The following is a 25,920-nucleotide window of genomic DNA, read 5'->3' as shown; positions in this document are numbered from 1 at the left end:
ACATTGATGTTTCTCCAGCACTTATATCAAAGTCAAGAGAAACTTTAAGGCTGCTAAGTAGTTTATATTCTTCACCTCCCTCTACCTATGTATTCATCTCACCAGCAGCAGAATTCTTCATTTATTTTCCAGACTAGATGGCTGAATTTTGGTCAGTAATACACCTTTTGGTCAAAAACAGTCTGTGCCTGCATCTTTTTGAAAATAAGATGACTGTTCCTCTCACCAAAGCATGCTGAAATTTCTCAGAATTCAGACATTTAACTATAAGAAAAGAAATAAGGCATACATACTACAAAACATTGTATTAATAAAGTCCAAGATTGTTAAATAAATATATAATAAGTAATGTGTTTAATGTGTAGCATGTTTTTCCTCCAGCAGAGATGATCAACATTATTCACATCATTATTTGATTTTTTTTTTTGCGGTATGCGGGCCTCTCACTGTTGTGGCCTCTCCTGTTGCGGAGCACAGGCTCCGGATGCGCAGGCTCAGCGGCCATGGCTCACGGGCCCAGCCGCTCCGCAGCATATGGGATCCTCCCGGACCGGGGCACGAACCCGCATCCCCTGCATCGGCAGGCGGACTCTCAACCACTGCGCCACCAGGGAGGCCCCATTATTTGATTTTTGAATGAGCACCTTATGGCAATGCATTCCTCTTTAGGTTCAATGCAGGGCTTATCAAGTTTCTCTCCAGCCCTAAAATACATGATGCAATTCTATAAATTGAAACTGCATTATTCCCAAACAATATAGTGGGCATAAGACAATATCAAAAATCTTGTATATTTTTAAAATTTAAATGTGTTCCCACAACAACCCTTAGGTATCAATTCTCATGACACCTCCACTGAATTTGATAAGGTGTCTATTTTATTCCCAGGCAGATTCAGCGTAATACAAAACTATTATTTTCTCAATATGAGAAATATTCTATCACATTAATACATGATTATATAAGGCTGGAAAATAAGAAGGTGATTAAAGCAAGCTTCTCAACAAGAATACTATTGCAGTCTGGCCCATCTTATTAACCACAACCTTCATTTGTCTACCGTTTGGCTGATTAATTCGATTCAACAGCCCTTTACTCTTTTTTTTAAATAAAGTCCAATATTCTCGACTGTTTATTCCATTTTATTTTATTTTATTTATTTATTGGCTGCGTTGGGTCTTCATTGTTGCGCATGGGCTTTCTCTACTGGTGGCGAGTGGGGGCTACTCTTCGTTGCACTGTGCAGGCTTCTCATTGTGGTCGCTTCTCATTGCAGAGCAGGGGCTCTATGCATGTGGGCTTCAGTAGTTGCAGCACATGGGCTCAGTAGTTGCGGTGCACGGGCTCTAAGGTGTGTGAGCTTCAGCAATTGTGACTCACGGGCTCTAGAGCGCAGGCTCAGTAGTGTGGCGCCCAGGCTTAGCAGCTTTGCGGCATGTGGGATCTTTCCAGACCAGGGCTCAAACCCGTGTCCCTGCACTGGCAGGTGGATTCTTAACCACAGCACCACCAGGGAAGTCCCAAGCATTTATTCTTAATAAATGAGTTTGTGCTGGGGAATCAAAGTTAAATAAGACATGTACTTGGTCCAGTTAAACTAAATATATTAGCACTTTGCCAATTTTCTAAGAGGAAAATACAAGTCCAATATGAGGTTATTTTAATAAACAATTAAATCAATAGTATAGCTAGGGAGTGTTTTCATTTATTACTCTCCATTTTAGCTTTATAAAGAGGTATGCTACCCAGTCGTTCAACAAACTCACAAATGGGAATGCAGCAATTTTTAATAAGTATGAGAAATAATGTAGGCCAGCTATTCTTCCTCTCTGAATGGTGGACTCTAAATGAAACTAAAGCATCATCAAAAAAAGTAAAATAAATCAAAAACAAATGAAGCATCATCATAATGACCATCATCTGGGTAAATTATGCTGTCGAAATAACATGTTAAGGAACTTCCTCTTCCTAATAATAAGGAATGTTACCTGATGGAGAGAGAGAATTTGGGGAAGAGCAATAATACAACATGATCAACAGACTAAATTTTAGAAAACAAGGACACTCATTTGTTTACATATTTTACACTGCTGTTCCCTACAAACAGAGGAGGCACCTGAAGGTATATTTTACTAGTGTGGGTCACATAGGAGTCTTCTAAGGAACTGGTTTAAAAACATCATTCCAAAACTAGTAAAAAAAAAAAAAAGTTATTTCCACTGTAGATTTGAACCTGTAAGTAATCTATAGGTAAATGTAATCTAAAAAATATTAAGGCAGCCTTAATGGCAGTTCTTTATATAAGAAAGAAACACATACTTGCTGAAAGCTTTTACAGCATCACTAGCTTGCATCCAATAATAAAAACAGCCTACACTTTTTATTTTTACATCTTTACTGGAGTATAATTGCTTTACAATTTGGTGTTAGTTTCTGCTTTATAACAAAGTGAATCAGTTATACATCTACATATGTTCCAATATCTCTTCCCTCTTGTGTCTCCCTCCCTCCCACCCTCCCTATCCCACCCCTCTAGGTGGTCCCAAAGCACCGAGCTGATCTCCCTGTGCTATGCGGCTGCTTCCCACTAGCTATCTATTTTACGTTTGGTAATGTATATATGTCCATGCCACTCTCTCACCTTGTCACAGCTTACCCTTCCCCCTCCCCATATCCTCAAGTCCATTCTCTAGTAGGTCTATGTCTTTATTCCTGTCTTACCCCTAGGTTCTTCATGACATTTTTTTTCTTAGATTCCATATATATCTGTTAGCATACGGTATTTGTCTTTCTGACTTACTTCACTCTGCATGACAGACTCTAGGTCCATCTGCCTCACTACAAACAATTCAATTTCGTTTCTCTTTATGGCTGAGTAATATTCCATTGTATATATGTGTCACATCTTCTTTATCCATTCATCCGATGATGGACACTTAGGTTGTTTCCATCTCCGGGCTATTGTAAATAGAGCTGCAATGAACATTTAGGTACATGACTCTTTTTGAATTTATGGTTTTTGAATTATGGTTTATGGTATATGCCCAATAGTGTGATTGCTGGGTCATATGGTAGTTCTATTTGTAGTTTTTTAAGGAACCTCCATACTGCTCTCCATAGTGGCTGTACCAATTCACATTCCCACCAGCAGTGCAAGAGTGTTCCCTTTTCTCCACACCCTCTCCAGCATTTATTGTTTCTAGATTTTTTGATGATGGCCATTCTGACTGGTGTCAGATGATATCTCATTGTAGTTTTGATTTGCATTTCTCTAATGATTAAAGATGTGGAGCATTCTTTCATGTGTTTGTTGGAAGTCTGTATATCTTCTGTGGAGAAATGTCTATTTAGGTCTTCTGCCCATTTTTGGATTGGGTTGTTTGTTTTTTTGGTATTGAGCTCCATGAGCTGCTTGTAAATTTTGTAGATTAATCCTCTGTCAGTTGCTTCATTTGCAAATATTTTCTCCCATTCTGAGGGTTGTCTTTTGGTCTTATTTATGGTTTCCTTTGCTGTGCAAAAGCTTTGAAGTTTCATTAGGTCCCATGTGTTCATTTTTGTTTTGATTTCCATTTCTGTAGGAGGTGGGTCCAAAAGGATCTTGCTGTGATTTATGTCATAGAGTGTTCTGCCTATGTTTTCCTCTAAGAGTTTGATAGTGTCTGGCCTTACATTTAGGTCTTTAATCCATTTTGAGCTTATTTTTGTGTATGGTGTTAGGGAGTGATCGAATCTCATACTTTTACATGCATGTACCTGTCCAGTTTTCCCAGCACCACTTATTGAAGAGACTGTCCTTTCTCCACTGTACATTCCTGCCCCCTTTATCAAAGAAAAGGTGACCATATGTATGTTGGTTTATCTCTGGGCTTTCTATTCTGTTCCACTGACCTATCTTTCTGTTTTTGTGCCAGTACAATACTGTCTTGATTACTGTAGCTCTGTAGTATAGTCTGAAGTCAGGGAGCCTGATTCCTCCAGCTCCATTTTTCGTTCTCAAGATTGATTCGGCTATTCGGGGTCTTTTGTGTTTCCATACAAATTGTGAAATTTTTTGTTCTAGTTCTGTGAAAAATGCCAGTGGTAGTTTGATAGGGATTGCACTGAATCTGTAGATAGCTTTGGGTAGTAGAGTCATTTCCACAGTGTTGATTCTTCCAATCCAAGAACATGGTATATCTCTCCATCTATTTGTATCATCTTTAATTTTTGACTCTTAATGGACATTTCGTTTGTTTTCAGTTTGTGCTAATGCAAATCATGGACAGGAATCCTGCTGTACCGGTTATTCTGGTGCATTTACACAGGGCGGGGTTGAGGGCTGCTGGCTCACAGGCTATTTATATACCTTCAGTTGATGGAGAGGGCTAAATGCTTTCCAAAGTAGTTGTGTCGATTTACACTCCAGTATAAACAGGGTAGAAGATTCCCATAGTACTCGAGGTCTACAATACCTGATACTACCAGATTGTATGTATTTGTCCATCTCATTGGCATGTAGTTTCCTTGGTTTTGACTCACTTGTCTCTTATTACTTAACGAAGTCGTACGCTTTTCTCTGTTTACTGGCTGTTTGGATTTCCTTTTTTATGAGGTTTACATCAACTATTGTTATTTTTTATTATTATTTTTATTATTTTATTATTTATTTATTTGTGGCTGTGTTGAGTCTTCGTTGTTGCGTGCAGGCTTTCTCTAGTTGCGGTGAGCGAGGGCTACTCTTCATTGAGGTTGCTTCTCTTGTTAGGGAGCACAGGATCTAGGCGCACGGGCTTCAGTACTTGTGGCACGTGCGCTCAGTAGTTGTGGTTCGCAGGCTCTAGAGCGCCGGGTCCGTAGTTGTGGAGCATGGGCTTCGCTGCTCCGCGGCATGAGGGATCTTTCCGGACCAGGACTCGAACCCATGTCCCCTGCCTTGGCAGGCAGTTTCTTAACCACTGCGCCACCAGGGAAGTCCAACTATTGTTATTTTGAATTCTTCTCCATTTCCAAGTAATACTCTTACATGACTATTTTCTCACTAAATTGGAGGCATTATCTCTTCATTTTCTAACTTACTAATAAGTAAGGGTTTAGTTCCTTTACACTCTTTCCTATGTCCACACTGCTCAGTAAAGTTATGTCATCATGAGTTATTCCACTGCTCATGATCTCTTTGACTTGTAGTCATATACTTAAAAACCTACATTGTTGATCAACTAGAAACTCTCTCAACGTCACACTTTGTAAAATGAGGACATTCATACCATCTTCCCTTTTTTCTACCTCCTGTCTACCTTCCAAACCTAGCTTTTACATTGTCAAAGTTGAAATTTATATTCTGTTCTATGTTAAGTCTTCTGTTATTTGAGAGTCAGTACGGAGTAAGGTTTAAGAGAACAGGCGGAGAGCCTGAACTTAAAGGCTCGATCCAACCTTAAATTAGGTACAGCCTGGGCAAGTTCCTTCCCTGACTTAGCTTCCTGTTCTCAAAAGTGGGAATGATATTAGCACCAACCTCATAAGGCAATTCAGAGGATTAAATGAGTTAATATATGCAAAAACACTTAGAGCCTAATATATACTAAGTACATACCAGTATACAATACATTTCAGTACATACCAAGTTAATACTAATACATACTAAGTATAGTTTACTTTAGTTATTTGTGATTACATGCACGTTGACAATAAAAGCTGCAAACCAAGACAGTATTGCCATTATTACAATGAAATTAATATTGCCCACTGCAGAGGTACTGTGTCTCTGTGTATAGACTACACCTCGTTCCATACTGTGCCAGTGTCACTGCCCTTGTGCAGGGTGACCACATACCCCAAGCCGCCTTGGGCTGTTCCAGTTTATACCTGTTGTCCTGATGTTACAGCATTAGAGTGCCTCCTTACACTATTGAAGTGTAAGGAGTTTGGACAAGTTCTGGTTTGGACAACAAATTAGATACGTGGTCATTACCCCTGTGTGTCACTGAAAAGGGGGACATCTATAGTGTCAAGTTGAAGTGGATTCTTCCCTTCCTCACCAATACTAGGTTAAAAATCAACCATAGTTTAGTGTGCTTCAGCTTTATGTCCGTATAGCCTTTTCTCCTCTGGAGTTCAAGTTCCTTCTCCTCTTCCTCTCCCTCCTCCCTTCCAACAGTGCCTAATACCTAGAAAGTACAATATGCCTCAAGGTGTTTCTATGCTCTCAATCACACAATCAATAGAAGCCTCTCCACTCTAGACTAGCTGCAATCTGCACTGAATCCCCTATTACCTTCCTTCTTGGTTTATTGCCTCATTTTGCTGGATTATTTCTATAAATAGCTTAAGGTGTAGCACAGGAGGTCAAGTTTTCAAATTTCTTTCTGTACAAAATATCTTCTTCAGCCTCCACTTATGACTGATAGTTTGGCTGGATACAAACCCCTAGGGTGAAAAGTATGTGCCTGAAAAACTTTGGAGGTATCTTTCTAATGCCTTCCAGGATCCATGGTGCTCATGACAAGTATGATAAAGTCAGATTTTAAATTTTCTTTTTAGGTAGCCAGTATTTTTCTCTCTGGAATGGATGTATCCTCTCAGTATTTTATTCTATTTTAATTTATTTTTTCAGTATTTTAAAGTTTCACAAGGAAGGGTGCCTAGGTATGAGGCTATTCTTGCTCGTCTTGTATAACTATTTTCAGTCTGAGGCCTGATGTCTACTTTCAGCTGTGGGGAATTTTGTTGCCCTTTGATAGCTTCCCTCCAGTTTTTTTCTGGGTCTAGAGTTTCTAATAGTAACATGTGGGATCTCCCAGATGCAGCCTCTCTAACATATTTCTATCACATTTTCCATTGTGTCTTTCTTTTTTATACACTGAGAAATTTTTTAAATTCCTACTGAATTTATTTCAGCAACCATATTTTCATTTCCAGGAGACCTCTCTTGATTTCTGACCATTCTCTTTTTAATTAACTCCCTAGTCTTATTTTATAGTTTCTAGGTGTGTTTAAACCTCTCTCAGGATATTAATTAAGGTTTTTCCTTAATTTATTTTGTTCCCTAAATTGTCCCTGGTCCTACTAGGATATGTTTTCACTCTTTTTCCCCCTCTCTGATGTTGTAAGCTTTACTCAGCTATCAGGTAAATGACAGTTATTTTCTATTTAAGAATGAGTGCAGAGAGCTTCCCTGGTGGCGCAGTGGTTGAGAGTCCGCCTGCCGATGCAGGGGACACGGGTTTGTTCCCCGGTCTGGGAGGATCCCACATGCCGCGGAGCGGCTGGGTCCATGCGCCATGGCCGCTGAGCCTGCGCATCCGGAGCCTGTGCTCCGTGACGGGAGAGGCCACAGCAGTGAGAAGTCCCCGTACAGCAAAAAAAAAAAAAAAAAAAAGAATGAGTGCAGAAAGCTCCCTGAAGTCAACGATTGATTGGCTTCTTATGCAGGAAGAAGCGGGGAGTAACTGTAACAGGATCCCCCCCAAACACAATTTTCTCGGGTGTAAAAACTCACACTAGCTGCCCTAGATCTCGCCAGTTTCACTGTTTTCAAAATGAAATCATCTCATTTCAGGAGGGTGAGAGCGGGGCTGGGTGTCCACTCCTCCAAACACAACCCTTCAATGAGCTCCCCTATTTCAGTCACACTTTTAACTAACCCCACCCTCTCTCATACATGCGCATCAAAGCACGGAGCTACTTCTGCAGGTGGGGTCAGAATCCTCCTCAGTTGCACGTGGTCCCTGTGCATATTCTAGGTGATGCTTTTCCTCTGTTCTACTGCTTCGGTTTCACACTCTTCCACCTGTCTTCCGTCTTCCCAAACTATGTTGAAATCTCTTGATTATTGTGGGCTTATATACTTAAACACTTTGATACCATCATTTTTGTGTCTTGTCAAAATGGAGAAGAGCTAAAAGGGTTCTCATGCATTCTGAATCTGCTATTCTGTGGTCCCAGTGTTTAAACTTCTTGGTCTTCCCCAGTGTCTATCACTGCTTTTAGAAATACAATCTCCTGGTCTACTCGTGAAGGAAATGAATACACCACATCTAAAATGACAAGGAATGCGGGTTACATGCTCTAGGGTCTTGTCGTACTCTGCTATTTACTAAAAAACCACTTACGTGCTACAAATTGTAGGTGCTCATTTATAAAACGAAAGGGGGTAACTCTACATGAACTAAAGGTTTCTCCTGCTCTAACTCATAATTTTCTAAGTTCTTTTCTTAAAATTTCTCTATATTATCATTAATTTTCATTAAAAAAATAAAAATCGGGCTTCCCTGGTGGCACAGTGGTTGAGAGTCTGCCTGCCGATGCAGGGGACACGGGTTCATGCCCCGGTCCGGGAGGATACCACATGCGGTCGAGCGGCTGGGCCCATGAGCCATGGCTGCTGAGCCTGTGCGTCCGGAGCCTGTGCTCCGCAACGGGAGAGGCCACAACAATGAGAGGCCCGCGTACTGCACAAAAAAAAAAAAAAAAAAAAAAAAAAAAAAAATCTAACTTTCTCTTTTGAAAATCAAAGAGTAATTCCCATAGTCCTACAATAATGGGATAATTAGTTCTGAAACCTGTCAAGTTTCATGTTTCATATGAAAAGAAAATCACATTAAATAATTTTTAAATTTAAATAATTAAATTTAAATAATTTTTTTAAATTAAACATGGACTTTGTAGCACAAAGACAAGGTCCCCCCAAATGGTGTTGCTTTATTTACTAGAAGTGTTCAGCTCTGCATTGAAGTTGAAATAAAATAAATATATTATTTTTGAGGTGCAAAAATTTCTTATGAAAATCAATTTTTCTTTTCTGTCCATACAAACAAAAGTATGGAATGACATTAGAGGTCAGGTTTATTTGGTAATAGAATGTAGCTTCTTGATATTTTTGATTTTAGGAAAGGAGAATATCAACATCGAAACGTTTTTCAACTTTACTTTTATTTAAAATGAGGCCATATTTTCCTCTTATAAAAAGAGAGGTCAACTAGAACTGTCAATTTTCTCATCTTTAAACAAGAGCACTGAATCAGCTGACTCTACTCATTCAGAACTCAATTTCTTTATCTTATGATCACTAAGCTTCTCCCTAAATCTAATATACTAAGGTTCTAAGGAAAGGAAAATATATTACTAACGACAATTTTGATTTTTATTTCTTAGAGTTCAAATGTCCACCATTCACCTTGGTCTAAGTTTAAGGAACCATTCAAGGGGATACAACGCAGATGGGAGGAGAAAACAGAACCCTCACACAAGCTGTGCAGTGTTGCAGTCAGGCTTCCATTTGAAAAATAATCTTCTCTATAGCTTTAAAGTGATAACTTTGTACCTGCAATGCTTCTTGTTTCAAACGGATTTTCTCTGGCTCCTCCTGAACACGTTCTGAGGAAACGTCGACCTCTTCGATTTCTGTGGAGGAAGGACTCTCTACTGCCACAGTCACAGGAAATTCTGATGCACCTGAGTGTCTGAGGAAGAAGATAAGAAATCACAGAGTTGTTACACTAAAGTGCAAAGAAAGAAGACAAGATTGTAAAATAGATAACACAAGCCAGATCCAAATATGCCAATATTAAAGGGCATTTAACAAAAGTGATCTGCGGTATCATTATTTATAAATGTCTCTCACTGCTCCTTAGTCTAAAACAGGCAATGACTAAGTAAAATTACAGGAACTTATTTTTGCTATGTTACTGTACAGACCTCTGTTGTACATGGTTAGGATTAGTAATGGGAATTTCCCATATTATTTTATTAAGTTGCACTGTTGGTGGGAATGTGAATTGGTACAGCCACTATGGAGAACAGTATGGAGGTTCCTTAAAAAACTACAAATAGAACTACCATATGACCCAGCAATCCCACTACTAGGCATATACCCTGAGAAAACCATAATTCAAAAAGAGACATGTACCAAAATGTTTATTGCAGCTCTATTCACAATAGCCCGGAGATGGAAACAACCTAAGTGTCCATCATCGGATGAATGGATAAAGAAGATGTGGCACATATATACAATGGAATATTACTCAGCCATAAAAAGAAACGAAACTGAGCTATTTGTAATGAGGTGGATAGACCTAGAGTCTGTCATACAGAGTGAAGTAAGTCAGAAAGAGAAAGACAAATACCGTATGCTAACACATATATAAGGAATTTAAGAAAAAAAATGTCATGAAGAACCTAGGGGTAAAACAGGAATAAAGACACAGACCTACTTGAGAATGGACTTGAGGATATGAGGAGGGGGAAGGGTAAGCTGTGACAAAGCGAAAGAGAGGCATGGACATATATACACTACCAAACGTAACGTAGTTAGATAGTGGGAAGCAGCCGCATAGCACAGGGAGATCAGATCGGTGCTTTGTGACAGCCTGGAGGGGTGGGATAGGGAGGGTGGGAGGGAGGGAGATGCAAGAGGGAAGGGATGGGGGAACAGATGTATATGTATGACTGATTCACTTTGTTATAATTAAATATAATTAAAAAAATAAATAAAATAAAATAAAATAAGGCAAAAAAAAAACAGTCTGGAAGAAAATGTAGTTTTTCAGAGGAAAATACATCAGTAAAGGGACTGATGAATAATCAGAAAGTCAACATATCTAAGCTGTAAATAATAGACATTAGAATTTTAAAAAATAAATCACATACACATACACAACTAAAACTGACCCATCAAAAATTTCATCTTCTCACCACCCTTAAGCCAAAACTAGGGCAACAGTAATACAATTCTCCCATCAAGCTTTACTGACACTGCAATGTTGTTCAATAGGACATTTCCAAACATTTAAAAACTGACCTGGCCACAACCCCATAAAAGTCTACAGATCATAAAGAACTGTGCTGGGATTATATAACCACGCAGAAGACAAGTCACTAGGACATCATTTTGACAACAAGCAGCAAACCCTGCAGCACAGGAAAACCCTAACAGGAGAACGAGGTGCACACCCCTCTCTCTGGGAATGCAAGGCCAGGACTGACACCCAAGATGCTCTTCTCTCAACCTCAGCAGTGGTGCCTTTCACAGAGCAACTATGCAGTCTCCCAAGACCACTGGGAAGGAGAATCTGATACTGACAGTATTAGCTTGCCACGAGGCCATAAGCGAGGGAATGTGTGTGGCCTTGGTGAGAGAGCAGAGGTTTGGGAGATGTTGCTTTATATTGGCTTTCAGATCAGGAATTTGTACATACAGCCCTCAAACAACGTTTCTTGAAAACATGTGAACATTCTTGAGTATGACAGCTCCATGTGAGGGGTCAGAAATGGCAGTCAAGTTCGTTTCACTGGGTAACAGCTGATTTGCGGACTGGAAAACAGGATTCCTTGTTTACAGACATAACCACAAGGCTGCCATTTATGCGCCAAATCCACACAACTACACAGTTGCATTGGGAGAGCGACCAAACATGTTTTACATGGATTTATTTCAGAGAGGGAAATGCTTCATGTAAGGCTCTGTCAGTTTAAAAAGCAAGAAGAATGACCATCCACCTTTCCCAATTCAAGCCCTATATATCATAAATATGATAGCTACACACCAGCAACTGATTACATACATCACAAGCTTTGATGAATGGAAAGCCCCTAAAAAGATATCAACAAGACGAAGTTAGATCTTCATGTAAATACATCACCAGTTAAACCCAGTTAATACAACTATTTAGTATTATGTACAGTATCCATACAGAATTGTGTATAAAAATAAATAAGCTCAAAAGAAGGACCTGGAAAGCTCTGCTATGGAGAAAACTGAACAGCATTAAGCCGACTGGCTTGGTAATAACTCTCTGAACAGCTGAGAGCCCCCTTCAGTTCCTATGTTCAGGATGGTTGAGATTTCAGTCTCACTTCTTTAAATGGTGATATTAATTGTTCTCTAATTTACCACTCTGTGTAACGAGGATGGACCTGAGATTAAGTGTCTCAGGAAGAAGATAGGAAACCACAGAGTTGTTAAACTCAAGTGCAAACACTGGGGATTCAACACTATAGTTTAGGCAACAGCAATTCACATCACCATTTGGTCATATTCTTTCCACAAAACAAAAGCTGCACTCACATGTATGAAAAGACAAAAATTAACTGCCATCTGTATCAATATGTTAATGTGCTTCAATCACATATGTTTTCATGAAAGTTTAAACATCAAATCACCTTTAAGATCTTGACCATGTGATCTGTTCCCTGCCATGTCAGATTATACCCTGTGAAGTTTACTGTCTTAACAGTGATAGAGTTCTTTATACCTTGACAAGTAACTAAAAGGAAAAAAAAAACACACACACAATAAGATGAAGAGCCTATACATTTGTCAATCTTGACTTATTTGCTTTTCTTGAGTCAATTGGAGGTTTATAGCCACATTCTTAAAATCATTAACTACAATCTTCCCAAACAGGTAATTGATGAACTGATGCATCCTAAAACTCGTCAGTAACAAAGTGTTATTCCAGTTTACAGCAACAGTTTAATTCTATTTAGGTACTAAAACTGAATACACTGAATACTGCAAACTTTATTCCCAACCACTCAGTAAAGTACTACATACTTTTGAGACAAAGGAAAAAAAAAGAAAAACCTGAAAAGCATACGATTCTTCCGATTTTCATTTCCAATGATACATGCCAATCTTGATGATCAATCAGCGATTTAAATGTCAACTATAAACCCAGTATTTTATTAGCTGCTATGCAGTATACTAGAGCAATAGAAGAGAGAGGACCTCAAACTCTCTGTTCCCTCAGATTGAAAGGCAGGCTTCCTGACCCCTCCAGACCACTACTGAACACAGGGAAGGCACACTAATCTTTCAGGACCCTAATCAAGAGTCACCTGCTTTGTGATTACTTCCATGACACACCCTCACCAACACCACTGAGTTTGCTGCTCCTACGGGACGTTACATATATTTCTTATTTTAACACATACCACGGTGCATCATAATTATGATTGCAGATAGATGTTCTAACAATTGAAAGAGAATGATGACTTTTTTGCTCTTCATCTTGCTATTTCCCTTCCCATAATATTTCTTGAAGAGAAACCATAAAAATATAAACAAACAGAGAAAACAGAAAATATACAAAACATGTAGTTTGTGGCTTAACACAAACTTAAGTAAGATTAATTCTGACAGTATCCAGCATGACAAACTTCCATGGTACAAATGAGAATGGACCAAGGTTTGAGCAGGTACAGGAGACAATCCAGGCCTGAACACTACCAACAAAAGGTAGACAGGAAAAGGTAGACAGACATGGTGTGTAGGAAATCACGAGACCAGTCTGATGGGAAGACACTTAAACAAGACTGAAACCCACTTTCTAAACCTCCATCCCCAACTGGACAATTCACAAGACACAGGTGCACCAAAGAAGCCAATTATTCAATCCCTTTAATGGGGAGGAACAGTTTAAACTTTTACTGGTTTAGTTAGCCCCAAAAGCAACTATCAAATGTTGGCAGGACACAATGAAGGCTCACGTTTGTTAACATAGTTAAGTCTCTCTCTCACACAACTAGCCCACTTAGCTCCATGTTCCTTAGAGCACCCGACGGACATACACAGCATTTATGAGCTTTACACAACTGAAAGGTCACATTTTTATTTCTTATCGCAGGAACACGACTTCTGAAAACTCTTTTTCTGTCACAACCTAAAGCAAAATTATTGTAAAATGAGTGATTTAAACCATACATTTTATCATCATTACAAAGTATCTAAATAAAAACAAAAGCATCTGCTCTGGGCTAAGGATTAGAAACGACTCCTGCCCTTAAAGCCTTCATTAAGGAGGAAGATGTATAAACTCAAAATTTCAATCACATGAGATAAATAAACGTAACCTTTATGCACAGAGCTTCCTATGGAGGCAAAAAGTTATATCTAAGTGACGGCTTCATGATAACCCTGAAGTACAGTCTGGAAAGATGAGACTATGCAGAGTTGGAGTAGGAGGTGCATTAGCTGCAGAGGGAACATGTGTGAAAAGACACTCAAGCCTGACTCCTGCTGGGCACTGTAAATACTGCAGGTGGGGATGACTAAAGGCCAGGGGTCCAAGTGTGAGAAGAGACAGAAATGAAAATAGAGATGTTGGTCCAAGCAAGCCTGGGAGAGAGCATGGCTTGTATTCCACAGGTGGTGAGACCTGGGGCTACCACTAGCTGAGTAAGGATGCCTCTGCTGATTAGAAAAAGGCTTCCTGCTGCTGAAGGACCGACTAGATAAAGGGAGTGATCACAAAAAGCTCCCCTTCCTCAGGGCAAAGAGCCCTATAAGGCTTGGCCGAGCACAGTTCATATTACACGCCTCCGTGCAGAGCACACGCTGGGCGGCTAGTATGCACTAACTCTGTGTGGGCAAGCCATTAGCAGCATTATTTTAAGCACATCTTTTTCTGTTAGAAGATCACTTAACCCGAGTAGGCAGATGAACTTAGAGGAACTGAACCCAGGGGCCGTGAAACCACCCAGGTGTTTCTACCATAGTCTGGGCAAAATGTAATATGGATGAAGAAGCAAATTTAGGAGGAGGCCAAAATTTACAAGCTAGACCCACTGGATGCAAGACATAAAGAAAGTTCAGTGAAGGAACTCTGAAGAGAATGGGCTCTACAATAAATTTTTCTTACATTCAATGTAAAATATCAGGCAAAATTCAGTACAGTGGCCTTTAAGGTCCCTTCCAGCTCTAATTTCTTTTGATTTCTAACTTATTACTCTGGTTAAGTCAAGTCCCTTCAGAGGTACAGAACAGTTCTTATACCTGAATGGGATGCAAAGAATAATCTGACTTCTCTTCACCAGGGGATGAGTTGAACTATCCTTGCAGAAGAGATAACAGATGGTGTGAACCCCAGATCCTAGAAAAGGGCCAGGCACACGATAAGTATTCAGCTTTTCAAAATCAAATGAACAATCATTTCCTGTCCTAGATCTTTACACCCTTCCTCTGCTGGCTGCTTTCTCACAGCTTATAAACATCCTCAAATATACCCACTTAAAAATCTCTCAGACCTATGATTCTTTGGATCTTCTTGTGGATAACCTAAGTCTCTACCATGCCTTCAAACACCTGTCCTCCCAAAAAGCCCAGATCTGTACCTTGGGTCCAGACCCGTCTACCAGGCCCCTCTAAAGCACTGAAGATGAAGTAAGATCCTCTCCCCACCCCCAATCCCTTCCTACTGGGCTCTGTATCTCTCAAAAAGATGCAGCTGTAAACTGTCACCCACGCTTGCTGCCCTCCCTTTTCTAACTGGTCACCAGGCCCTACCCATTCTCTCTCAGATATGCAAAACCCAGTCCCACCTTTCATAACTTCAGTGGGACCCTCAGATTACAATTCACCCTGCACCAAATCAACTGCCTCCCACATGGAGGTCCGAGTGAGCCTCTAAACCCCAAGTTCATCTCACTGTTCTTTGGTGTTTCCCACAGCCTTCAGGATAAACATCCAAACTTCTGACAGGACAAACAAGGCCCCCTTCTCTTGGGCCCCACTAAGTTTCCAGTATCAACTCTCATTTCTCTCCCAAACCCTGAGTTCCAGTCCTGTACAGTAGTTTTGCCATATTTTCTTATATTTCTCAAACTTCAACACACACTGCTCTCTCCTGCCACCCCAGGAGCTTCTACATATCCTTAGAAAGGATGGCACCTCCTCCAAAAATCCTACCATGAACTTTCCCTTCCAAGATTCTGTGCTCTATAGCACCAGAACTCACTTCTTCCAGAGCACTGACTACTGTGCTTGTGTTTACTTGCTGCCCAGTAGAAGGGAAGATTACCTAGGGCAGAAGCATCGTCTCCAGCAGCCCTTGGTTCTGACAACTCATTCAAGTGCCAGGATACTTTACACACATAACCTGCTTAATTAATTCTAAGAACCCACAGAAAGAGTGGTTATTAATGTCATTTGACAAGTGTGGGGATTGTAGTGCAAAAGAAACCTGCCCAGGCCACAGACACCATAAGCCCTGGAATTCAAACCCTAGGCTGCCTTCACACCAGGGCTCTTTCCACTATATGATACGACTACTGAAAAACAGATTTTTTCTTTCCTGAGCCCTGTTTTAATGGAAAGGAAATGAAGCTGGGATATATCCATTTCCTAATTGCTTTGGTGTGTACCAGGCAAAGTCATTCAACAGACCAGGTAACATCTGTGCAACAATTAACGATGCTCCAAACTGTGCTAAGTGTTCTACTTTGTACAGTCTAGAAGCATTAACACAGTGCATCCTTGTAACCGCCACAGAGACTGGGTCCTGTTAAGCCCACGCTACAGATGACAACACTGAGACCTTGAAGCCTTAAGGCACTCGGCCGGGGTCACCGAGCTGGCAGGAGTCCTAGGCCACACGCCCCGTCTAGTGCACGCACACCCGGTCACTGGGCGCTGGTTCTAGTGCCCACCCTCCACCTTGCACCATTTAAAACCCCGCTTCTCAGCGCCCACACGAGGGGCCCTGGAAGCGGGAAGTACAAACCTGTCTCGACAAGCCGTGGCTGGAAGAAGCTCTGGATACAGATCAGGGGCAGCGGGTGCTCAGGAGCGGCGCCCAGTGCACCCCGCGGAGGCGGTCGGCCTGAAGTCCAGCAGGCCCTCCTGTAGGGAAGCGCGCACGGAGGGCAGAGGCACCGAGTCCTGCAGCGCGCACAGGTCCTCAGAGCGCGGAAAGATATCGACCACGCTGTCCCGGCGCAGCTTCACCAAGGGATCATGGCCCGAGCGCGGCCTCGGGGACGCTGGCTGCGGACACGATGCCCACACCCGCCTGGGGGCCCCGGCTCGCCTCCCGGCCCCTCGGGCGCCCACCGCCCGGCGGCTGCGGCCCCGCAGCGTGCGCAGGACCGGCGTCGCAGCCAGAAGACATAGGGCCACGGGCCCCAGCTACGCCAACCTCCCCCATGCCACGCTCCAGACACCCCGCAGGGCCTGGTGTTGGCGCACGCATCTACGCCCTCCACGCCGCGGGGCTGCCGTTTAAGTCAGTGGGCGGGACCGTGGGGGCGGGGCTCGAGGACGTCAGCACGCTCGCCGTGCGTCGCGTCCGCATGCAGCCTGTCTCCCATGGTGACGCGGCCTGAAGAGTAGGGGCTTGAGCTCTGAGACTAAGGCAGCGCGAAACGTTGGAGGTGTGGAGACTTTGGGGCTTCCAAAAAGCGTTTGCTGACTCATCCAAACAAAAGTGAGACCTGGTTGTATCAACGCATTTGAAAAGTAAACTCCCGTAAGTGTCTGTGCTCCCCCCGCCCCGGAGAGAGCGTGTATTCCGTGAGGGACACACGAAAGGCTGAGTGAACGTCTGCCTGTGGTCCCTTACCTGGTGCACGGGTGTGTGAATTTATGCGGAGAGCTCTTAATTTCTGTCGTTTCTGCTAACTTGACACGGTAGTTGGCAAATGGTGACGTGTTCCATGCATTCAGGACATGATCGTGGTTACTAATAATCACTTTGTTTTGTACTGACAACTCCACAGAGAATTTACTACTGAATATCCACTTTACAGAAGAGAAACTGAGGCGTAGGAAGTGAAGTGACCGAGTAAGAGGAAGGACTCAGACAATTGGTGTTAGTAAATGAACCCTGCAAGGAGGCCGTTAGCCTGCGGTGGCTCTAGTGATGCGGCCGCCTACGTAAAGCAACCAAAATCTAAGCCTGTCAACGCCTCAGGGTGACGCACACCGCTGAGGACAACCAGTCACAAACCACCAACTAGGCTTTAAAGCGATAGCAAGTCAGTCATTTCCTTGCTTTGCTTCTGCCCTTTGAAACTAAAAATCTCTGCAGCTCCTGTGGCTGGAGCGCTCCTCACCACTTCCGCTTTGGCGGTGCCTGAATTGAATCTAGTTTTGCTCACGTAAAGTCTTGTTTTAAACATGCCTCAGTTTGTCTTTTAACATTGGCCGTAGAAGTTGGATTTGTGTCCAGTTTCTAGAACAGTGGTCGTCCTCTGGTCAGGCCTTAGGCGTTATGCATACAACGTTCCTCTTCTACCACCACCTTCTGGATGCCTCCACCCACTACCAGCTCCCGCGTATCAGATCCCCTAGATGTGGTCAGCAATGGCTTTCACATGCAGCGTGCTCACATTATAACATTGCAGACACCCCTCCGTCCTCCAGCCAGCGTGTGAACTGAAACATTACCATTGTTGTTGAAGAGCCTGCTGTGACCACTTTCCCAAACACAGCCACTCCCCAGCTGACCCTGGGTGACCACTCTTCTGAACTTGGTCTCCATCACTGCATGGATGTCTTTCTACTTAGGCTACATTTTTAAGTATTCTTAAACCTCATATAGTATTCTGCTATGTTTTCTCTTCTTACTTGCTTTTTTTAGTGTTATCTTTGCTAGGTTCATCCATGCTGACACGTAAAGATCTGTCTAGTTCATGTACTTTCCTCACTATGTAGGATCCCCTTGTAGGGAAATACAATAATTTATATGTGCATTTTCCTGTTGATGGATATTTAAATTGTTTCCAATTTTCAGTATGATTTCTGTTTTAAAAAAATTTTTATATACTTTTTAAAGGTTACTTTACATTTACAGTTATTACAAAATATTGGCTCTATTCCCTGTGTTGTACAATACATGTTTGAGCCTATCGTACACCCAGTAGTTGACATCTCTCACTTCCCCACCCCGTATTGCCCCCTCCTCCCCCTCCGCACTGGCAACCATTAGTTTGTTCTCTGTATCTGTGACTCCCCTTCTTTTTGTTGTATTCGGTAGATTGCTGTATTTTTTAGATTCCATATATAGGTGATATCCTACGGTGTTTGTTTTTGTTTGACTTATTTCACTTACCACAATGTCCTCCAAGTCCATCTGTGTTGCCGCAAATGGCAACATTTCTTTCTTTTTTAAGGCTGAGTAGTATGCCATTGGTTATATGTACCACATCTTCTTTATCCATTCATCACTTGATGACACTTAGGTTGCTTCCATATCTTGGTAATTGTAAATACTGATGCTCTGAACATTGGGGTGCATGTATCTTTTCAAATACATGTTTTTGAAATCACGTGTTTTTGTTCTTTTTGGATTTATACCCAGGAGTGGAGTTGTTAGGTCATATGGCAGTTCTATTTTTAGTTTGTGAGAACCCTCCATACTGTTGTCCACAGAGGCTGCACCAGTTTACATTCCTACCAACACTGCACCAGGGTTCCGTTTTCTCTAAAAATTGTAGATTTTCTTCCTAGGGGTAATTGAGGTGATAGTTGAATAATAACATAAGATCAGACGAAGTCTAAAGAAATTTTAGAAAAGCTGGATAGAGTAGGAGAACTTCTGTTCGCTGGTGTCTGAATGTTAGAGAGACACCAAGACATGTGGGCCAAGTTGTGGAGAGAAGGGAAACACAGACGCAAGCTTGACATTTGGTGCAGCTTTTCTCCTTGGGGCATTTGCTGATTGAAATGTTACAGCCTAGGAGCTGAAAAGCCAAAGAGTTCAAAGGACTCTAACGACAGAAGCCAAACGGCAAGAACCGTTTTCCATTGATAAACAGCATTTTAACGATGTAGAAGCAGAAAATGAAAAGAAAGAACTTTGCATTACATTTAATACAAGTTTAGGGAGATCTTTGTGGTATATTAGTGAACTTATTTGTGGAAATTTAGCCATGTACATTGTGTTGGAGAGGCACCAAGAGTTCAAGAATTCTCACAATTTGAGGACACAGTTGCCTTAAATGTAGGCATGGTGGCACCATTTACATAACAATGATTTGGAGGATGTGTTAGTCAGCTCTTGCTGTGATAATGCTTTGGAACTAATCACCCCAAACTCAGTTACATAATCAAGAATTTATTTTTCTTGAACCTATGGGCTAGCTGCAGTGGCTCTCTTTTAGACCTCTAGATGGCTAGTTTTGCTCCATGTCCTGGGTCAGTTTGAGGTCTCTCACACACCTCTTCCTCTGGAGCCCAACTGTGAGGCCTCAGCTCCCAGGCCCTGTCTTCTCTAAAAGTTCACTGAAACATAAGAGGTGAGCCCAACCGCACAAGCCCATTTAAGGCCTCTTCTGCTCATTTAAGGCCATCATGTCTGCTCATACTTCAGTGACCAAAACATGTCACAGATCTAAGCTGTATTTAGAATGTGTGTATTTGTTTAAAGTTGGGTGCTCTCACAGAAGAATATTGCATTTTGGACAGTGTTAGCTTAGCATTTCCATCGGCATTTGCAAACGTGATAAACGTCGTGTGCACTTTTTCACCTTTGAGAACTTTTTGAAATTGTGGGACAATTTCTATGGGGAAAGAGGAAGGTACGTTTTAGAACTCAACTCTAGTTATAGCAGTGTTGGGAGAAGAATTAATGAGATAAGGTCAATACAAATGAAAGATTTGGGATTCACGTATTCATAATTAACATTAGCATTCTTCAGAACATTCCTGGAGAATTGTGATGCTTGCTTTACGTGATTTCTATCATAAATCATTATAATCTGACCAAGCCACTTCAGTAAAACATACATCATACAGTACATCGCATTTTAGTTTTTCCCACCACCGCACAACTTCTCATCAGGCACGAAAGGCTACATGTGGTTTGGTTCCATTTATGCGAAATGTCCAGCAGTGGCAGATCCATACACACGGCAAATATTATACATTAGTGGTTGCCAGGGGTTTGGAACAGAGGGAAATAGGGAATGAGTCCTTAAAATGGGTGTAGGTTTCCTTTTGGGGTGATGAAAATGTTTTGCAGCTGGACAGTGGTGATAGTTGCACCACATTGTGACAGTACTAAATTCCACTGAATTGTAAAATGATCAAAATGGTGAATTTTGTGTTCTGTTCATTTTACTACACTAAAAAGGAGAAAGAATTAGGGAAAGACTTAGAGTTTGGGAAAGTAAGGTGAACTGGTCAAGAAAAAGACAGCTCTACTGTTCAGTTTTCTCTCAGCTCTCCCAGTGCATTAATCCTCAGCAAAAAGTAGCCTGAACCTGTAGATGATAGTCATTCAACACAGTCCAGGGTAAAGTAAATAAAATAAAAGCCAACTCTTCTTCTTTAGCACATCTATGAAAGGTTAACTTCCTGCTCAGCCACATGGACATTGATGAAGACGTTTCACTTTAGGTGTCCTCTACTTCAGTACTTTACTCACAGCTCATTCACACATGTAGGCAACAGCATTCCTTAATTTGATGGAATCTGCAGTGCTGGTTGTGATCAGTCTCATGAAAAGAAAGGGAAGGAGGAAAAAGCCTCCACATTGACTTGGTGGTCTTGACAAAATGGATGCAGAAGACAGCTTGAGTGTCAAACTGGAAACTTATTTTCCTTTTCCTTTTCTTTTTATCTTTCCTATCAGGTCTTCTGCCCACTTCCCACCCCCTTCTTTCAAACAGGAGAGACACTAATTAGCTGCTTTTTTGTGTTTGTGCTAAAACAACTATTGTTTTGGGTTTCTTGTTGTTTGGTGAACGTTATTGTTTTTACTGCCAAATGAGCTTCGGTGTTTGATGTAGGGGGTCTCTTGGGAACTTAACTTTTTCCAGTTTAAGTGGAAAAGCTTTTTTGTTTGAATGGGCTTTTACTGGGTACTTCAAGGTTTGCTCTTGGCTCTTTGATGGGGGACGGGATAGCACTGTGTTTCCTTTGAGGTTCCGATAAATAAAGGATCCTATGTCCTCCTGGGCACTTTTTGTTGATTTTGCTGTGTGTCCTCTCTAATAGCCAGATGCAGATTCCAGGAAAATGACATATAAATGAATATAAGTAATCTAATATTTTTAGAATTTGCTTTGGCCATACTCCTGGTCTTATTCTACTTGTAGCAGATGGCTTTAAAGTGCATTAGCTATGTATATATTAAATATAATATAAATATACCAATATTAAATATTATATTGATATATAAATTTAATATACTAATATTTGTATTAATGTATAACAATTATGTATTATATTAATATGTATTTTTGCCTAGCATATATTATATACAAAATATATGGGTAATGAAGTGTATTTATATGGTTAATATGTTCATAATATTAATATGATATATCCTGTAATATTGATTATAAAACAACTATATCATAATATATAAATTATAAATATATATTTATATAGATTATAAATATATAATTATTATTATCTGATATAATACACTATAGTTAATATATTCTATATAACACAATACATAATGTATGAGTATAAGACAATTATATTATGTAATATAAATATAACACATCTATAAAACTATATATTTTAATTATACATTACACATACAAGTATGTATAGCTATTTATAATTTTATTTGCATAGGAATCTGTTCATCATAACAATTGATGTAAAAATATGCAATATTTTCAATCAAATGGGCCTTAACCTCACTATCTACACATAACTACTTTTATAATCGTGAACCCTGTCTAACTCATGCTTCCATATCTCTCAACCTGCTTTTCTACACATGTACATAGACGACACACATTTATACATGATATATATGTATACTACCATTTTTCAGTTCAATGTATATAACTATATAATATATATAATTATATTCCTGTGTATGTATACAAATATAAATCAAAGGTATGTGTATAGGTAGGTATTTCATACGTTTATATAACTATATCATACAAATAATGTATGTGTATATAAATACATGACTATATACATACATACACAGAAATATACTTATTTAAACAAAAGGGACCTAAATAAACATAGTTCTCTAAGAATAAAACTAGTTATGTCTCACTGTTTCAATAACAGTGTATAGTTTTCTACTGTATGTGCCTCTATAATTGTTATGAACAATTCCCATTTGTTGAATGTTAAGTTGTTTTAATTTTTTTGCCATTATTAATGAAGCTCTAAAGAATACGGTGGGCAAGATTACTTGAAAAACTCTCCTAAAGGAAAAGGGTTAGGTATGCTAGGTTAAATGTACACAACTTATTTTTAAGTGCGTGGTTGATTTTTGAAGTATGCAGTAGAAATTTCCAGGACCCATGAAAGAAGAGTGGTACATGTGTGAGAGTTATAGCTATATTAGGAGTGGATTGAAGATCTTGATAGCTTAGAACAGAAGCTGGAAATCCTGTTTTTATGGAGCCAAGTGGCAAATATTTTAGGCTTTGTAGACCAAAGAGCAAAATTGAGGATATTATTTAGGTACTTATGTAACCATTTAAAATGTTACCAGTTAAAATGTGTAAATTATTCATAGCTCATAGGCCATAACAATAGGCATCTGTCTGTATTTGTAATACAGGCCATAGTTTAATGACACACCTGACATAGAGACTTGTTTTTAAATGGCCATGACCACGTGAGAGGCAGGAGGTAAGACTCCATCCCTACTAGATGGGAAGTTAGAACTAAACCTATCTATCCCTAGCTTCACCTTCAATGAAAGGGTGTGCCAGGAGAAAAAATATCTGCTGGCAAAGGGAGACTAAGACCAAATTCTCTTGGCCTCTGCTCTGGGTAGGAAACGGGTAGGAAATCTTGAGAATTCTGAACCCCAGATCCGTGTTCCCAGTGTTTGGGTTGCAAATTTATGTGTGGTCTTGCAAACAGAAGCTAAGAAATTAACTTAAAATGCTCCCAAATCGGTGGTATTCCAAACACAAAGCTAAACCCTTTCTGGAGAGGTAGACCTTCAACACAGGCCTATAGCATTCCCACAGATAAAGTTTAGGTAAACATGAGCTCATGATCTAAATTTACACAATAATGAAGAAATCAGCTAGAAGTGGAGAGAATCAGCAAAAACCAATCAATACAAGAATTAGGTTTCCCAAAGCCATCCATCAGATGTTGGAATAATCAGGTGCAAGGCAGAAAATATACATAAAACTAGAACTGAAACAAGGAACAAGGATGTTTTAAAAGACTGGGTAGGATCTTTAAAACATTTTTCAAGTACATGTCATTGATAAAGCTAAAAACTCGAAGGTCGTGTAATACAGCAGATTAATCATGGAGAAGAGTGAATTTATGCTGTTTGTAAAAATATGGCAGGTCAGATTTTCTGCCTAATTTTTTTTTTTTTTTTTTGTGGTGTGTGGGCCTCTCACTGTTGTGGCCTCTCCCGTTGCGGAGCACAGGCTCCGGACACGCAGGCTCAGCAGCCATGGCTCACGGGTCCAGCCGCTCCGCGGCATGTGGGATCTTCCCGGACCGGGGCACGAACCCGTGTCCCCCGCATCGGCAGGCGGACTCTCAACCACTGCGCCACCAGGGAAGCCCTGCCTAATTATATAAGTAGATTTATCTTTAAAAAATACACATTATTTTAAAGACTTATTGGCTGTAAAATAAGTTAAGGGTATTTCAAAGGGCTTCTCTCCAAAGAAAAGTGAGAAGTAGCAAAACACAGAGAGTCGAGGGGAAAAAATGTCAATATATACATTGCGGTACGGTGAACTTAGCCTTAGGCTAGCAACAGTGTGGACGAGCTGACCCTTAGATACTTACAACTAAGCTGGAATCTTCAAAAAGTTCAACTATTTATAACTAAAAAGATTTCTTAAAATTAATAACCAAGTGTTTTAATTGACATCAGAAGAGTAAAACAATAAACCCTGAGAGCATAGAGAAAATAGAAAATAAAGATATGAGCAGAACTTAATAAAACAGAAAAAAGTATAAAATTGAGGTGATTTAGTAAGTCAAAAGAATATTCTTTGAAAAGATTTAAAAAACACACTTTGATTAAGCAAAACAAAAACATAAGTAAATAATATACAGAAAGAATCAGGACAATGTTATAGCAGAGAGTACAAACAGAGAATATATAAAATGCCAGTAAATTTGAACATTTCTGTAAAGTGGACAATTTCCTAGCTCCTAAAGTTTACCAAAACTGACACAAGAGGAAATCTATAGCTGGAGTTCTTTCACCAGTAAAGGAATGAAGTCAATAGTTTACAATCTTTCACCAAGAAAATGCCAGACCCAGCCAGATCATTTGGGAGGTGAATTCTATCGAACTTCTATTAAACAGATCACATCAATATTAACAAAGAAAAACTTCTAGAGATAGCGAAGGAAGAATGCTCCTTTATTCATCTTATGAAGTCTATATAATCCTAATACTGAAAATAGATTAGGACTGTAAGGAAAAAGAAATTTACAGGTCAAATTTACTTGTAAATATAAAAGCAAAAATTTTAAACTATGATATTAGCTACCCAAGTTCACTAGAGTAAGAAAAAGCATGAGCAAGTTAGGTCATCCAATGAATGTAAAGGTAGTTTAATGTCAAGAATATATATATCAATAGATTGAAAACACCACATTTTATTTCTTTCATCTGTCTCTTTAAAAAATTGATAAGTACTTATATTGATCTCTCTTGTACTAGGCACTGTGCTAAGTCACTTACATATTTACTCCTTTAAACCTTCTATCATCCCTGCGGGAAAGTTCTATTTTGCTTCCATTTCTTAGCTAAGACTCTAAACCCCAGGAAAGTGAAGCGACATTTGTAAGTTTTTGTGGATGGTCAGTGATGGGACCAGTACAGGAACATCCAAAGTCTGTGCTTGGAAACACTGCCCCATGTTGACACTCACATTACAGATGAAGGGAAAGGAACCATGCACTTAGCATATAGATTAAATCTCACATTACAGGTTAAAGGAAAGGAACCATGCACTTACATTATAGATTAATACCCCCATAACAGGTTAAAGGAAAAAGAGGCATGTGCTTCTCTCAAAAGTTGTAAAGAAAGCATATCCATTTCTTAATATATTTCCCAATTTCTTGTGCTTGTTTTCTGACCTTTGTAGTGCATTTTGCCATGAGGCAAATTTTATTTCTTATATAATTAAATGTATCCTTTTTTCTTTGTATCTTAGAAAGGTATTCCTCATGAATACTTTATTTCATGTCTCCCAGGTTTCTGATACTTTTACAGTTTCATTATTTTTTAACTT

General features: G+C 40.0%; 1 pseudogene; it reads right to left on the bottom strand.

Annotated features, from left to right (window-relative positions):
* Positions 1-17,877, bottom strand: part of LOC132494208 (centrosomal protein of 78 kDa-like) — a 128,136-nt pseudogene extending 110,259 nt beyond the window's left edge.
* Positions 17,878-25,920: the final 8,043 nt, after the last annotated feature.

This window comes from Mesoplodon densirostris, chromosome 7 (assembly GCF_025265405.1).
Source record: "Mesoplodon densirostris isolate mMesDen1 chromosome 7, mMesDen1 primary haplotype, whole genome shotgun sequence".
In the NCBI taxonomy this organism is placed as follows: Eukaryota; Metazoa; Chordata; class Mammalia; order Artiodactyla; family Ziphiidae; genus Mesoplodon; species Mesoplodon densirostris.
The sequence above is the reverse complement of the archived record's forward strand: the minus strand, read 5'-3'. Positions and strand labels throughout refer to the sequence as shown.